This window comes from Mesoplodon bidens, assembly GCF_964165515.1.
Source record: "Mesoplodon bidens genome assembly, chromosome: 14".
NCBI lineage: Eukaryota > Metazoa > Chordata > Mammalia > Artiodactyla > Ziphiidae > Mesoplodon > Mesoplodon bidens.
This window is the reverse complement of record NC_138170.1, coordinates 69,403,673-69,416,636: the sequence shown is the minus strand read 5'-3', so window position 1 is coordinate 69,416,636 and position 12,964 is coordinate 69,403,673. Positions and strand designations below refer to the sequence as shown.

At 60.3% G+C, this 12,964-nt stretch overlaps 1 protein-coding gene across 2 annotated transcripts in view; it reads right to left on the bottom strand.

Annotated features, from left to right (window-relative positions):
• Positions 1 to 12,578, bottom strand: part of DNMT3A (DNA methyltransferase 3 alpha) — a 100,870-nt gene extending 88,292 nt beyond the window's left edge. Inside the window, exon 1 of one of the 2 annotated variants that reach the window (XM_081253663.1) lies at positions 12,508 to 12,578. The gene's annotated coding sequence lies outside the window, so the exon portion shown is untranslated. Of the gene's footprint in view, positions 1 to 11,912; positions 12,029 to 12,507 lie in introns of those variants that run through there. The other variant, XM_081253662.1, reaches the window with a different exon arrangement.
• Between the last annotated feature and the right edge of the window lie 386 nt (positions 12,579 to 12,964).

The window sequence follows — 12,964 nt, the reverse complement described above, 5'->3', positions numbered from 1 at the left end:
ACAGACACAGACACATGCAGAAAGACATGTATGTGTGTGTGCGCACACACACACACACACACACACAGGCAGGCTCCAGGAACCTGAAGCAGGAGGATCCCAGGCGAGGCCTCCCCGCATACGCGTCGCACGTTTCACCTAAAGTGCGGGCCAAAGAGGCATTTGGAAACCAGCTTGGGAACCTCATAACCATTCATAACATTGTTCTGGAGAAAATACAAAACATTGCCCTACAAACAAACATTTGCAGTAGAACTCCTCCAAGAGCTAGGAATTGCCTGTGCTAGAAAACTAACAGAGCAAGAAGAAAGAAACCACATAAACTTAGTTTGCCTCTGCAAAATTAATACCAATTACAAAAACATTTATGTGAACTGCTTACCATTTACACCTAGTTACCATGCAGCACAATTATGCATACCATTAAGGGTATGCCGGATTAATTATGCTGTACATTTCGTGTGATTACACCACCACACCCTCGGTCCACACACACCAGCTTCCAGAGGGTGCCCCTGTGACAGGGGTACAAGCGCAGGTCTGTACCAACCAGGGAATCACTGGTTTCCGCACTCAAGTTGACAGTGGTCCCCACCCACCCTACCCCCAGCCAGGCACAGCCTGACTCCGGCCCAGGCCTTCTCGCCAACGCTACCTCCACAGGAGCCCCCGCTGAGGAGCTAGCTTCCCACCCAGCCTCCTCCGGAGAGCAGAGATGCCTCCAAGGTCTCCCCGTGGTCATGGCTGCATGTCACAGGGGCCACAAAACAGACCAATGGCCACCACGTGTGCCCGATCACAGAGGAAGCTGGCCTCCCCATCCAGACCGAGGTCACCCCGAGATCATCTCCCAGACTCCACTAGGGCCCTGCACCCCTTTCCCTGGCACAGGAGCCAGCTACTGGGCAAAGTCCTAGCCGTGGTCTGCCCGGGCCCTGGATGGGTCAGAGCCTCTCCCTCCCTCATCCTCTGCTCTCCACACAGCCATGGGCAGCTCTGCACAGACCCTCCCCTCCCCTCCATTAAAAAGAGACAAGGAACTGACCTCCTCCCCTAGTTCCCATTTAGCTCAGCAGATGCTCTTCAAATACACTGGGGTGACCCAGGTTTGGGGAACAAGAGTGTCAAAGGAACATGATAAGTGGAGCTTCCCAGGAACATGGAACTCAAAACCCACTGGGGGGGTCAGGCCTCTCGGGAGGCAAAGAGCAAGAGGAAACTTGGCATGTGAGACGGGAAGAAGGGTGTGAGCGGTGGGGGGCTGTGTCTCTTCAGCGCCAGACAGGGACCAGGCACAGCTGAATTTTAATCCTCAAATACCAGCGAGGCCAACTGTAGAAGGATTCTTTTAAAAGACACGTGACATAAAATATCCAAGTTTAGGGCAAGAAGCAGTGTTTGAAACAAACAAACAAACAGACAAACACATGACACAATTCTGGAAGGTTGCCTCCACTTTGCAGACGGCAAAATTGAGGCTAAGAGAGGTGAAGCGATCTTCCCGAGGAGGACTCGGTTAGGAGGTGGCAGGGCCGAGGTGAAACCACTGTCTGTTCAGCGCCAAGCCTGGTGGCCCTGGCACAATGCCACGCCGTCTCTTGCCTCTGCCCGGGTTCAGTGATGCTGACCTGGTTCACGCCATTTTTCTAGAAATTCTTTGGAAACAGCTCTTCCTGTGACACACAAAAGACTCGTATTTCTACTTTAGAGAAACAGTTTTTGTTTCTTTTCTGTTTGTTTACCAAAACTGCTGTGCCCATCTTATCCCCTCCTACACTGGCAGACCTGCCTCTAAACCCAGGGCGGATGTCAGCTTCGCAATTCACATACCACTGTCAGAGGGTGATGACACTCGCCCCAGGCTGTGCAGCGGGGAGTTGAAGGACAGTGTCTAGGCCTTGCAGCTCATCTTTCGGGGGAGCACCTGAGAAGCAGAAGCCCCGGCTCAAGGCCCCAAACATCAGTATGCCCAATGTATGTGGTACAAATGCCTGGTTAAGTTACTTCCGTCCTTAAAAATCTGCAGGGATTGCTACCACTTACGGAATAAAATGCGCCTGCCTTTCTAATCCATCACCTGGACCCTGCGCCCTCCTGGGTCCCCACATCCAGGCCTGGTGACACAGGCCCTCCCTCTTCGGCAAGCCCGGCCCAGCCCAGGCTCCGCCTGCACAAATCCTAACCACCCTCAAGTCCCAACTCTAGTCCTGCCTCCCACGGGAAGATCTCTCCCAGACTCCCTCCAGCCGAGCCCTCTCAACGGATGGCACCTCCACCCACGCGGCGGGCTGAGCCAGCTCCCCTCACCCTCTCCATCACCCAGTCACTCCCACCTAAATGCCTCACAGAGCAGCCCTCCTCCACGCCCGCACTGCTGCGCCCCTGGATTCCGGCACCAGCCTCCTGCCTGGGCTCCCCGCCCCCAGCCTCAGCTGCCCAAGTTCTCCTCCTTGATGCCCCAGGATGATCCTTCTCAGACGCAAATATGGGCACGTTACTCCAAGGCCAACGGCGATGAATGGGTAACATCCCAGCCTTCCCCGGTCCAGCTCGGCCCAGCCCTCCAGCCTCACATCCCATGATCTCCCATATCCCATCACTCCCGCCACATCAAGGGAGAAAATGCCCTGGACCCCCTGGCTAACTGCTCCCTACGCTTTGAGACTCAGCTCCAGCCTCACCTCCTTTAGAAACCCTTTCCTGCTCTTCCCTCCCCCCTTGAATGAGACGTCCCTTCTCTGAGCCCCCGTAATGCTCCAGGTTCATGCTGCAGAGCTCTCTCCACCCACCTACGACGTAATGGTCACCTTGCCAGACTCTCATCTCCCCTGCGGGGTCCTTGAGGACCAGCTCAGTCTCTTTTATCTTTGTAGCCAGTGCCCGACACATAGTAGGTCTTTAATAAATGAATAGATAAACAATATTTGTGAATCTGAAGCAAGGGCCCTCTGGAGAGAAAACTCAAGAGCTGCCAGGCCTGCCAACTTGGGGCCCCAGCATATCACCACGCTATCTCAGAGTCCAGGCTGCACAGAGGGTGTTGACAAAAGAAAATGCAGAGGCAATTGCCCTGCCCCACTGGGCTTTCCAGCTGAGCTTCCAGTACCAGGCAGGCCCTCAGGCCACCACTAGTTGGGCTGGGAACCACAGGCCTGTGAGAGGATGGCAACAAGCACCACATTGTTGCTGGTAATAAAACCATTAGGAACCACTGCTGTGTGCCAGCTGCCAGGCCCGGCTGTGGTCAAGACCCTCCCATGCCTGTGGGCCAGGGGGCAGAGCCAGCCCTGCCAGCAGGCCCAGCAACCAGAGGAGAGGCCACTGCCTGCTCTGGACCCAAAGAGAGCAGAGGGCAGGAAGGGCGAGGGCCCAGGGCTTGGGGGACCTACTGGGTCCCCACTGGGCATGGACTCTCAGGAAACTGATGGAAGTACATCAAGATTCAAGGCCCAGAGATCAGATGGCCAGGGCTGGCTGGAGCACTCAGAGATCAACCAGCCAAATCGTGGCTTTACAAAGGAGCTGGAGGCCCTGCGACCCCTAAGGGGTGATGAGGATGACAGGCAACATTTGTGGGGTCTTGGAAGGCAAGGCGGCCTTCAACGGGGTCATCTCGCCAGGTCCCCAGATTCACCCTCATGCAGCCCTGTCCTGACCCGACTCAGAGAAACAGAACTCACACCTCCTGAGTACCTACTATGTGCTGGGCGCAGTGCTGACAGTTTTCACACAGTATTTCATTTGATTCAAGCAATACCAGTAAGATGTGAATGCGATTCTTATCCCTGATTCACAGATGAAAAACCTGCCGCTCAGAGACTTTTAGGTCCCTCTGTAGCTACGGTAGTAGCAGGGCTGAGATGCAAATCAAGGTCTGCCTGCCTCCCGGTCACTTCTTTGCACTGCACGTCTGTCCCCTAGCAGCCTGGGGCAGGGGGCGGTCTGCAGAGGGACCAGCTCTGGGCTTGCTTCCATGCTACTGTCCTTTTATTTATCTTCCTGCCTCACTCCAGGGGCGGAGTGGGGCGGGGCTGGGCCAGAGAAGTCCACATACCCTTTCTCCTGTTGTCTTTAACAGGGGCAGCCTCAGAGGGCAGAGCAAGCTCCAAGATGGCACCCACGGGCAGGGGCTAGGGGACGGGACTGTGGAAGGGTGAGGTGGGCACTGTTGCGAAGCAACAGGCAGAGGAATTTATATCTGCCCCTCCTCACCTCTCCACCCTGTCACCTGGGTCACTGCCACCTGCTCCTGGGCCTCCAGATCACAGAGGCGGGCACAGCTTGAGCCCACATGCCAGACGAGTTTCCCAGGCATCCCCTCCACCCCTGCCGGGGCCTCCTGAAGCCCCACTTTGTCCTCCCTGCATGGGGCTCCCCAGGCTATGCCAGGGCTGGGTCACCTGAGGTCCACACTGAGACCATTTGGGTCGCAACAGCAACGAGACTGAAGGCTTCAGGGAAGATCCTCAATGATTTGTTTCCCATCCTGGGTCAGAACTGAGAGTTTCCAGTCACCATCCTATAAAGCGAACTTGGTCTGCTGCCCTGGAGTGAACCAGGGTGCTGCCAGCTGCCTGTTTTCCACTCTCACCCAATCCCTACCAGGCCAGGCCTTCGCTTGGAGACCTCAGGGTCTGCAATAAATCTCCCTGCAACCCTTCCAGAAAAGACAAGTACCTGAGCAGCCCCACCCTTTGCTGTCGGTCTCCAAGCCAGTTTTGTATCCATTATAAAAGAGTCCACCCTTCCAGCCCAAGGGTGATTCAAATTTTTATAAGTTCTTATCCAGAAGCTTTAAAAGTGTGCTTTTATTTTTGTTGTGGTCATTAAGAAAGGAATGCATGCGCCTTTACATTTTTGCAAAGGTTACGAAAAGTGTATAAAGTAAAATGGCAAGGACTCTGCTGACACGTTTGCTGGGTTATCCTTCCAGAATGACTTTTTCTAAGCATTTGCTAGCCTATAAGTGTGCATACATGTATTTTAAAGGAATTTTACAAAAATGAGATCACACTCTGCACACTGCTTATTGGGGTAACCCCACACCATATCATGGACATCTAACATGTCAGAATAGACACGCTTCCTATCTCATTTCAAAGCCTCCGGGAGAATCTGATTAGATTCCTCTTTATCCACAAATTTAGGTATCCTTTCAGAATCTACAAAATTAATCACAAAGGACCATTCCTCAAGAAGCTCCTTGCCAACAGGTTCTGCCTGCGGGAGTGCCAGAGGATCCCAGCTGCCTGGCATGGGTCCGAGCGCCCTCGCCTGCCCCTCCTGGTGTCCTCTGGGGAACCTCTGAGGGAAGGCAGGCTCCCAGGTCCCCCAGCCTCCCAGCCCAGACGTTCCCGGACATTCACCGTGATAGGGCCCACATCCAACCCATGGCTCAGTAAGCCACCGATCTGACCCCACTGTCCCATAATGTCCCCTCTGAGCATCTTTTAACCTTTTCAAGGAAGGACCGCTGGCACACCGGGCTCTAGCTGATCTATTAGGTCTGGAACATCTTCCCCACTGACCCCTGGATCCGTCTACATAGCCGCAAAGCAGGAAGAGCACTAGATCAGGAGTCAGGACACCCAAGTTCCAGCCCTCCAGTTACGAGCTGTGAGAGATGGTCCTCCATCCCCTCTGTACACCCAAACGGGGGCAGCTAACCACTGCTCAGAATTAAAAATGACCTTGACATTTGAAACAGAAACAGAGAGGGAAGATCAATAAGGATGGCAGTGAGCAGGGCCATGACCTCAGGAAAGAGAAAATAGGAATCTGATTGCAGATGTAAATAGGGCTGAGAGACCTTGGAGGTCAGAGGGGACCAGAGCAGGACGGGAGTGGGCATTGCTGAGCTACAGTTGAAAAAATTTTTTCATTCCCTGCTGGGATGCAGCTAGGAAAGCCCCAGGTGTCCACACCTCCTCCCCCTGTCGCTGTCCTCCAGACAGGCCTGCTATGTGATCAGCAAGGGAGATGTGGCTTGGCGGGCCCTGCCCACTTGCTTTCCTTGCCAGGGCCTGCCAGACACCTGCAGCCACACCTAGGGGCATGGCCGCCAGCCCGGGCACCTCCCCTCCAAGCTGGGGGCTCAGTTCAGCTGCACACGGAGGAGGGAGGGAAGAGGGCAGGGTGGAGTCAGGGTCCGCTGACGTCCCCTTTCCCTGTGCTTGCAGCCCTTACAGGAATGTTCTGGATGCTGGGGTGCCTCGGCATGGGGAAGGGGATGCAAAAACGGGACACGGAGACCTCTGGGAGGCCAGGCCAGGGACCCTCCTCCGCTCATTCACATCATGATTGCCATCACTGACAGAGACCTTGCCCCGCTGGCGTTCCCCTTAATGGCCACGACACTCCAGGGTCGGTGTAATTTAAACCCTGCTCTGTTCCCCTCCAAGTCTGAGCTCTTAAGCTCTGGTCTACAGAACATAAAGGAAATCAAGATCCTATACCAAATGAGCTCAGCCGGCCCCTTCCCTTCCCTCCCTTTCGTCCCTCAGTCTCCCCTGCCGTCCCTCACAGCCACAGGCAGGGAAGTTCTAAGCGATTCTCCACAGGCCACACGGGAGTTACAGAGCACAGGGGCCCACTCCCCTCAAATTAGCTTGGGGCCTCAGGCTGGCCTCCGAGGCCCTGTTCACCACCCTGGAGTCTCCGCCACACTCCAGCCACCCTATCCCCGACAGTCGGGCTTCCTCTCCTTGGTCTGGAAGCCCCGTCTCTGTGTTCTGAGGATCATCACAGGAGCCACCTCCTCCAAGAAGCCTTTCCTGATTCCTCCAGTTGGTTGTGACCTCACTGTCCTTTGAGCGTTTTATTTCTCCCTCTCCCTCGACCTTGGTCTGTGGTCATTAATTAGTTGGGCACACCCTAAACTCACCGTGTGTCCCCTCGAAGCTCAGCACAGGGTCTTGCCCAGCAAGACCCTGGTACAGGGCAAAAAACAGACTGCACTCAGGACAGAATCCGAATAAAGAGCTGAAACTGTAGCACAAGGGGTTTAAGGTGGATACAAAGACAACCTGTTGACAATGCGATCTGTTAAACTCTGGAACAGACTGCTACATGGCACTGAGGAGCCTCCCACCTCCGAAGATTTTTCAATCAGCATCAGCACTTTCCTCATCTGTCCAAGATTTTGCAAGAGACGCAGGAAGGTGGACAAGACTTCACAGAGCACTTCCTGCAGTGCCAGGCCACACGAGCCGCCCAAACGATGACGCTACTCATGCTGACGCTGAGCGCCTGCACTCTGCTAAGAGCGGAACCGGCATCATCTCAGCCAATCCTTACAACAACCTATGTGTAGCGCTTGGTCTTGTTTCCACATTACAGGTGAGGAAACTGGGAGGCTCAGAGAAATTGCGCTGCCCCAGATCCTACAACTGCGAAGCGTCCGAACGCCGCTCCTTCTGATTCCGGGGCCCTGCCTTCGGCTGCCTTGAGACAGGCTCATGTGCAAGCTCACGTCCAGGCTCTCTGTCCCCACGCGGCTGCACGCCGCGTACACAGAAATATGCACAGACACACGTGCACCACACCCTGGCTTGCCCACACACTTAGCCAAGGGGAGGCAGGCTTGGAGACACACACGCGAATCTCCAACACTGCACGGATCTCGGATTTGGTACGTTTTTCTTAAGGGAAGAGAGTCAAAGAGAGAAATGACTGAAAACAAGCCCTCAAGATTTGAGGGGAAAGGAATCTGGCACCTTTCGTTTACTATTAAAGCCCTGCTCAGGAGCAGCAGAATGCACAGGCTCACAGAGACGCCCAGCCTCCAAGGGCAGCCGGGCTCCTGACCGGCACTACCATCCATTAGACACCAGAATGGAAGTGGAAACAATTCCCACAGGCCATCCCGTGGCCCTGACTGTTGCCTGTTCCCAAGCTAGAGGCCAGAGACACACTCAACTATCAATGGGGCATGGGATGGGGGAAGAGGACACGGGCACCAAGTCAGGGACCCCAGGCTCAAGAGAGTGGAAGGTGGCAGGAAGTGCCGAGGCGGGGGAGCATGTGACAGGCACACAGTTGGCCCTTCCGGCCTCGGGCTCTGGGTAGCACTTCCAGCCCTGGAAGAAACCAGGCCTGGCTCCACAACCAAACAGCCCCCAACCTAGCTCCAGGTGTTCTCAGAGCTTCACGTTCTCTTTCAACCTTAAACTCTAGGGCTTGGATTCTAACGGTAACGTTTCAGGCCGAGGATGGCCACCGGAGAGCTGGCAAGACTGCTCTCAGAGTCCCCTTTCTATCTGGTTTCCACAAAAAGGAGCCTTGATGGAGTCCGGGAAAGAATTTAGGTTTTTCAGGGGGGCTTGAGCCTAAGGAACTGGCCTATAAGTAGGCGATGGCTATTCGGGGAAGGCAGAGCAGCAGCAAGCAGAAGAGAGCCGGGCCACCAAACCTGCCACTCAGGGGAGGTTAGGGACGCAAACACAAGACGTCCAGCAGACACTCATGGAAACCCCACAAAATGTCTGATGGGGGACCAGAGGCGGCCAGGGCAAGGTCCTGTGGAGACCACAAACTGAGAGGAGAGACCAACACGCAGTGCAGGAGCCCAGGAGAGCTGGAGCAGGAGACAGTCTAAGCTCCCCAGAGGGCAGGCCTGGACCCGCTTCTTCCCAGCCAGGTCACCCCGGGCAAGTATTTTATAGCTTGTCTGTCTCCCTTGCAGGCTTTTTCAGAGGCCCAATGGCGGTGATGTGTGACTGTGCTAGGAAAAGCCCTGGGAGCATCTCTTGTTCTAATGCGATGACTCTGGGTGGGCTCCGGGATGGGGGCTGGTCACCAGAGAGGCCAAGAGAGGATGAGAAGCTTGGAGTTTCAGCTTCAAGAAGGTCCATAAGGAACTCAGGAGCTTACCGCAAACGGGACTCAGGGAGGAAACCTCAGAAATTACACACACAAGTGTACACGTAAACCTACAGAAGGACACACACGTGCGAAGGCTTAACCAGAGGCTGCACTTTTACGCTCTCTGTGGAGTCAGACGTGACAAACCTGTCTCCTGAAGGGCCCTCACCCCTCACACCACCCTCTCCTTTCAAAGGCCTCACCCCCCAGGAGGCCCTGCTCTCACTCAGGCCTCCTCTCCTTGGAAGCCATTCCTGATTATCGCTGTGAGGCGAGACCACCCCGCCCCCACTCCTGGGTCTGAAATTCCACCACTAGAATCAGAGCCATAGAATTTAAAAGCTGGAATGGACCTTCAAGCTGCAGTCCAACCCTCACCCCACAGAGGAATCCCGTCCACAGACACCCTGACACATGGCATGGCTGTACTCTGCTTCTCCGGTGCCGGGGGGCGGGGGGGGGGCGGGAGGCAGCCCTTGCACTGTGGGCGACACTCCTCGAGTCTAGAAGGAATTCACCTTCTCTAAGGTCGGCTTCCTGTTGCAGGCCCACGAGCCTGGGAAGGAGGACAAGGAGAGCCTTGGTCCACCCGAGCCAGGAAGTGTGCATTTGATGAGTAGCTGAAGACAAGCCCCAAGGAGCTGGACAAGAGACTGGAGAGGGAGCCAGGGCCCAGAGGAATGGGGCCCGGGAAGGGAGGCGGGCAGGTGCCAGACCCGCCACACAAGTTTGCCTGGGCCACTGACTGCGTGCAGCACATGTGCACACATGCACACACACGCACACAGACTCACGCTTTCACAGAACTCCCTGTCAAACAGCCCAACCAGGGCCTCAACGGGACCTGGAGGCAGAGGGGGACCACCTTGCCCCAGCAACCTAGCAGGAACTCCTAACAGCCCAAGCCTCCAAACCCAGGCAGCTCAGGAAACCACCAGGAAACGACCCCTGCCAGCAGAGGGGACAGCCCAAAGAGGGTCCGCCTGACAGCTGGGCTCCCCAAATCCCAGAGGCCAGTCCTAGCTCCCCAGCGTCGCCCAAGGAGAAGAGCTTCCCCGGCTGCAGCTCTCACATCTGCCTGGGAGGGAGGAGGCACAGCGGAGCAGCACCTGATCCCAGGATCCCTACGCAGCCCGCCAGCCCAGGAGGCCGGTTCAGCGCTGGCAGCCCAGGGTGAAACATGAAGACTGAACAGTCCCCCAGGGATGGTGATGGCAGTCTCTGGGCACGGCAGCAAGGGGCAAGCTGGGTCACAGGGCGGCCGGCTCTTCTCCTGCAGCCTCCTGTCCCTTCTGGTTTGGGAGGGGGCGAGCTGTGTGGCTCCGGGGCCTGGGCCCGGGCCCTTCCTCCCATGCCTGACACAGGCCAGAGCTGCCCAGCTGGGTGCAAGACGCCATCTTGGGTCAAGGTGCAACCACAGGGGGCTCCTCTCTCGAGCTGGGGAAGAGAGCCCCTGAGAACCAGTGAGCCCCTCACTCCCCACCCAAGGGGCCAACACCTACTCAACTGGCTTTGCACTAGAGAGTGGAGGAAGGACAGAAGGGATGGAGAGAAACGGGGGAACTAATGGGGGTGAGAGGGAAGGGAGTGGGTGCCCCCAAGAAGGGAGCCTCCAGGAAAGCGAAAAGCAGTTTGGCAGCCAGAGGGCCGCGGGCCCCAGCGATGGGGGGCTGGGGGAGGCCGGGGGCGGGCCCTGGACCTTTGCCAGCTCCGTCCGAGCCGAGGGGGAGGGAGGAGGGAGGAGGGAGGAGGGAGGGGGAGGGGAGCTGGGGTGAGGGCGGGACACGGACCGAGGCCGCCTGCGGCTCGGAAGCTTGGGGTCTCCCGGGGCGCTGGGACGTGGGGCCGAAGACCCCGATCCGCAGCCTCGGCGAGGCCTCGTCCTTCACCGTGCGGATGCGAAGCTTTCAAGGACACGTCTGCACCGGCCCAGCGGGGGTGCGTGTGCGTGAGTGTGTCCGCGTGCGTGTTGAGTGTGTGCAGGGGGGTGGGTGCTGCTGCAGGGGGCGACCCGGGGCGTCCCCACCAGCCACGCTCCGGGCCCAGGCCCTGCGGCTCCCACCCCTGCGTTTTCCGGCCCCCGCGGCCCCGGCCCGGGATCTTCGCCCGCCCCCGCCCCGCCCCCACACTGCGGCGCCGCCACCGCCGCCGCCCCGGCTCCCACGGCCCGCGGCGGGGGCAGGGAGGAGCCAGGCACGACGTCCCCCCCGCGCGCCACCCGACTCTCCGCGGAGAGGTGTGCCCCCCAAGTGGCACTCTCGCCACCCCCGCAGCCCCTCCCAGATCCGCTGGCACCCCGCTCCCCCAGCCACAGGTGGCCGGAGGAAGATCGCTGCGCAGCGTTCCCCGGTCCGGCCCCCCGATCACCCCTCGGCCCGCCCCCGGGGGCCTCCCGGGTCCCCCGCCCCGCCGGGCCGAGGAGGGCCGGGAGCCGGGGGGAGGGGCGGGGGGCCGGGTCGTGCCAGGCTGCCATTTTCTGCCGCCACCGCGGAGCCTGCGCGGGGCCCGGCCCCCGCCCCCCTCCCCCGCTCCCTGCGGGCCGCGGCGGGAGCCGATTATTCCGGGTCGGGGTCCGCGCCCTCCGGCGCCCCGGCCGCAGGCCCCAGGTTGGGCCCCGGGGGCGGGGGCAGGGCCCGGAAGGCGGGGGCGGCCAGGCCGGGGCCCCTGCGGCAGCGCCTAGCGGGGCACCGCGGCTGAGGCCGGCGGCGGAGGAGGCCCCCCGCGGCATTGTATAGACTTGAACTTGAGCCCGGAGCCGGGCGGGGGCGCGGAGGGGGCTCCGCGCCGGGAGCGGGCGGGACGGGAGGGGGCGCCTGCGGAGCCCGCGGGGACATAAACAAACCCTCAAATCCCCCGCGCCGCCCCGGCCAGCCTGGCCCGCCGTCGCCGCCCGCAGCCCTGGCCCCGCGAGCGCCCGGCGCCGAGTTGCGGGGGTCCGGGAGCGTGCCCCGAGCCGGGCACTGCCCGCCGCCGTGGCCCCCGCCCGGCTCCCCTCCTCCCCGCCCGCCTCCGGGCCGGCCTCCCGGGCCGCCAGCAGCGGCGCTCATTACCGTGTGGCCGGTGGGGTCGGGCCGGCCCGGCTGCGCGCCCTAGTGCCGCGGCGCCGCGTCCCGGCTCGTCCTCTGCTCTCGCCGCCGCCGCCGCCGCCGCCGCCGCCCGCGCGCCCTCCCTCCCTCCCTCCCGGCCCGCCTGCCTGCCTCGCTCGCTCCCTCCCTCCGCTCGCTGTCGCGCTCCCTCTCTCCGCCTCCTCCGCCGGGTCCCCCCCTCCCACCCCTTCTCTCCGCCTTCCTCCTTCCCTCCCTCCGGCCGCCCGCGGGCCCAGGCCTCCGCCCGCTGCTCGCCCCCCGCGGCCGCGCTGGCCCCGGCCCTGGCGCTGCGGAGCCGGCCCGGGAGGCAGCGCCGACTTGGGGGCCCCGGGGCGCCGCGACGGGAGCGGCCTGGGCGCGCGGCCGGTCCTAGCGCCCTCGGCCCGACTTCCCGGCCTCTACGCCCCCGCTGGGGGGGTCCCCGCACGCTGCGGGTCGGAGGGCCGGACCTCGCTGCGCCCCGACCCTGCGCTGGGCCCGGGAACCCCGCCTCGGCCGCTCTCCCGGCCACTCCGCCGGGGGCCTGCGGCAGCCCTCCCCCCGCGGGGCGCCCCGCTACCTGGAGCTGCCTCTGCGCTGGGTCCCCGCATCCAGCACTGGCCGCAGGGACAGCGGCCCCTCCTCTCCCGCGGCCGGTGTCAAGTGCCTCCCCCCGGCAGCCCGCGGAGCCCCCGGCGGTCTTCGCCCTGCAGTTCTCCCGACCTCCACCAGAGCCCACTGCACTCTGCCGGCCTCAGCACTGGGGCTGGGGACAGCAGCGCCGGCCCATCCGCGCCGCAAGCCCCACGCCACCCGCCACCCCCGCCAGGTGCCGCCGCCGAGTGGAGGCCGGCCCACTCAACAGGACCAAGGTCGGGGCGCTAGGCTTATCGAGGCCGTCTGGGAGGCTCGAGCACCTCTATAGGATGAGCCCCCTTGAAAGGAGTGAGTTCCCCGTACCTTGAGGTGTCCAAGTAGAGTTGAGTGTCCTCAGTTGGTCAGTGGAAGACTGAAAGATTTCATGGCTCGGGGGTGGA